This window comes from Arvicanthis niloticus, chromosome 15 (genome assembly GCF_011762505.2).
Source record: "Arvicanthis niloticus isolate mArvNil1 chromosome 15, mArvNil1.pat.X, whole genome shotgun sequence".
Classification (NCBI taxonomy): domain Eukaryota; kingdom Metazoa; phylum Chordata; class Mammalia; order Rodentia; family Muridae; genus Arvicanthis; species Arvicanthis niloticus.
The window spans coordinates 32,695,982-32,700,121 of record NC_047672.1 but is presented as its reverse complement, the minus strand read 5'-3'; positions in this window follow the sequence as shown (position 1 = coordinate 32,700,121).

Below are 4,140 nucleotides of genomic sequence, written 5' to 3'. Positions count from 1 at the left end.
CTCGCGTGTTTAGGCTCAGGAACTTACGTTCTGAGTTAAGTCCCGCCTCCCCCGCCCTATCAAAATAGTGACTGCAAGTCCCACCCTTTCCTGGTTATCTAAAAGAATTTTAAGAGTGGTTATATTGTTTAAGACTAAATGTAGGTTATTTGCTTGTCTAATGAATTAGCATATTTAGATTAGCAAAGAGTTTTCTTTCTTTTATTTTATTTTATTTTATTTATTTATTTATTTATTTATTTATTTTGGTTTTTTTCGAGACAGGGTTTCTCTGTTAGCCTTGGCTGTCCTGGAACTCACTCTGTAGACCAGGCTGGCCTCGAACTCAGAAATCCGCCTGCCTCTGCCTCCCAAGTGCTGGGATTAAAGGCGAGTTTTCTTTTTTGATATAGAGTTTTCTATGCAGTTCTGGAATTCAAGAGATCTGCCTGCCTCTGCCTCTGCTTCTGGTATACTGGGATTAAAGTCCTGGGCCACCACAAAAAAAATGGTTTTAAAGGTGATGGTCTTTCCAGATTCAGTAGGGATGAAGGACTCAGTTGCAGCCTACAAATAAAAGTCATACTGACTCTCCTAAATTACATTGTTTTCCAGGTACGGAAACGGCGGTGTTTAGTTGAGAACAAATAATTTGAAATCCTTCATAGGATTGTATTATTTGTGGAAAGAGTTTATGCCTTTGACACCATCCTTCATTCTTTAGCAAACATTAATTAACTATTGCCTTGATATACAGGGAACTGTCAATAAAATAGTGAACAAAAGAGGTGATGTTGTCAGTGCTGGGGGAAATCAAACCCATAGCCTCACACAAGCTAGATAAGCATTCTCCTACTAAGCGTCATATCTAGGCCCATCCTATCATTTAAAAATTATGACTATACAAGCGCCAAAGAAGGCCCACTGAGAACCTAACTTGGCTTCAGAGTCTTGAGAAAACCATATGTTTGATACCTCTGCCACTCAAGGGTAGCAAAAGGAGTATTAGAAACTCCAGGCCAGTCCTACCTGCAAAGTTCAGGGTCAGCCTAGGTTACATTTTAAAAAGGAGTGGGGCCTGGAGAGAAGACTAAGCAGTTAAGAGTGTTTGTTGTTCTTGCAGAGGACCTAGATTCAGTTCCCAGCATCTACATGGTGGTTTATAACTATCTCTTCTCCAGTTCTTGGGGACCCAGGACTGTCTTCCAAACTCCAAGAGCACACGGTGCACATATGTACACGCAGGCAAAAAATTCATACACATTAAATAAATAAACCTAAAAAAAAGTTTCTTTTAAAGGGGGAGGTGTGGAGCTAGAGAGGTGAATCAGTGGTTAAGAGCACACAAGCTTGTGTGCTCTGGGGTTGGTTTCTGGTACCCATGTTAGGTAGCTCATAACCATCTGTAATTCCAGTTCCAGGAATCTGATGCCCTCCTCTTGCTTTTCCAGGCAACTGCATGAACACGTGTATATACCTATGCTCAGGCACACACATATACACACAAAATTAAATCTTTTTTTTTTTTTTTTTAAAGAATACTTCTATAGAGCAGCAGAAGGAGAGATGGGGCTGTGAACTCCAGTTTTTTTTTTTTTTTTTTTTTTTTTTTTTTTTGGTGTTGTTTGTTTGCTTGTTTTTGTTTTTCAGATAACGGTTTCTTTGTGTAGGCCTGGCTGTCCTAGAACTAGCTGTGTAGACCAGGCTGGCCTTGAACTCACAGAGCTCTGCCTGCCTCTTCCTCCTGAGTGGCACCACTACCAGGTAGAAACCCAGTCTTAATACTGAAGTGGATGAGGTCATTGGGAAGGAACCTGTACCTCATGGTCCAAACACTCCAGCTGGAAGACTGATGTTTAGGGACAGTGAGAAAAGAGGACAGCAGGATCATCTCTTTTCTTTCAACTTATGTCCTATGGCTCCTGACTCCAACACAGTTCCCACACACTGGAACTTAAAACCCATGGATCTAGCATGTGGATACAGAAGAAGACAGATCTCTGTATGTTTGAGGCCACCTGGTCTCCATAGTTCCAGTCCAGTCAGAGCTTCATGAAGCTCTCTTTCCAAAAAAGGAGGGGGCAAAGGAAGAAAAAGAAGCCTCCTTACTGCAGAATTCAGTGACATGCCTGCAGCCAAGAGCCAGAAATTTCAGCAAAAGTGAAAACAGTCTTCAGAGATATGTATTGCTGGTTTTCCTGTAGACAACTTGTTTTTCTCAAACAAGAATGTTTTAATAAATAAACTGCTTATCTAAAGAACATACATTAAAATGCCATTTACAGCCAGGCAGTGATAGTGCACACCTTTAATCTCAGCAGGTGATCTTTGAGTTTGAGACCAACCTGGTCTACAGAGTGAGTTTCAGGATAACCAGGGCTACACAGAGATGCCCTGTGTCTAAAAAACCAGGAAAAAATACCATTTACAAAAGGAAGTCCTTTGAGAGAAAAAAGAAACTATTTTTTTACTTAATTTTAATTCTTTAATTTTTTTTCAAAAGATTTATTACTGTATTATTTACAGTCTTCTGCCTGCATGTGTGCCTGCAGGTCAGAAGAGGGCACCAGATCTAATTAGATGGTTCTGAGCCACCCTCCAGTTGCCAGGAATTGAACTCAGGACCTGTTAACCTCTGAGCTATCTCTCCAGCCCCCTACATCTCTACATTTTTAATTCTTAAACTGTATTTTTTTACCCCCACTCTCCTCCTTCCTCCCTCCCTCCCTCCCTCCCTCCCTCCCATTTTCCAGACAGGGTCTCACTGTGTAGCCATGACTGTTTTGGAACTCACTTTGTAGACCAGGTTAGCCTCAAACTCATGGAGATTTACCTGCCTCTGCCCCCCCCCCCCCAAGGGCTAGGATGTAAGGCATGCACCATCACGACTCACTCATGTTTTTGTTGTTAGTGTGTGTCTGTATGCTGTGTACGTGTAGACACATGTCCCACAGCATACATGTAGGTCAGAGGGTGACTTGTGGAGTCAATTCCTTCCATCTTTTCTAGGTTCCAGGGATCAAATCGAAGTGGCCAGGCTTGCACAGGAAGTACCTTCAGTTTCTGAGCCAGCTCACTGGACCTGCTTAATCTTTAAACCTTATCTTAATTACAGCCTTGGATCACTGGAACTTAAGAAGCCACAGAATCACATGACACCTAAGGGTGACTCTCCTGAGATGCCTGGACTCATGTCTGGGCGTGCGTGCATGGCTAGTCTTTATTTTTCCTCTAAATTTATTTATTTTACATTTATGAAAGCCTTGCTGAATACGTGGGTGCTGAGATCAACCCCAGGTCCCTCTGCAAGAGGAGGCTTTATTGTTTTACCGCCGAGCCATCCCTTCAGCCCCATTAGTGTTTTCTTTTGCTACATATCTATTACTATTTTCTTTGGTGTGTGTGATGTAGGTATATGTACATACTGTTGTGTGTATGTGTATGCACTCACATGTAACGGCCATTTTGGAATTTGGGTTTCTTTAAAAACAGAGAACTGTTTTTAAATATAAGAATGTGTTTTCATTTTAATCCCAGGTGTAGGGATGTGGGGTTGCATTGGACTGTCAGCAGCAACTGGCTATGACTTCTCTGGTGCTCTAGCAGGGGGCATGGTTTTGCCAGCTGCAGATAGTTTCTGCAATTTCACGGTGTTTGGTATTCAGCAAACATTTTAGAGGGTATATAGATGCTAGAGCACTTAGAGGTGGGGATTGGTGGTTGTTGATCGTTCAGTGGGATTGGTTGCCATTTGTTAGTAATCCAGCCAAAAAAGCAAAAGGAAAGAAATTAGATTCAGGGATTTTCCTAATTCCTTTCTCCCCTCTATCTTTGTTTCTCTCCTACCTAGTGTTAGGGGGTGAAACAGAGGGAGGGGGGATAAAGGGCAGGGGAAAAACGAACGCACAAAGTAGCAAATACTGGCTACACTTATGTACATATGGCTAGGTGTGTAGGCCAGAGCTTGATGTCATTTGTCTTTCTCAGTCTCCACCTTGTTTTAGGTAAGGTCTTTCACTGGGCCTGGAGCTCACTGATGTAGCCTTAATACAACACACACACACACACACACACACACACACACACACACACACACACACACACTGAGGCTAGGGAGATGTCTCTCAGTGGGTAACAGCAGCCAAGCCTGTCAACTTGAGT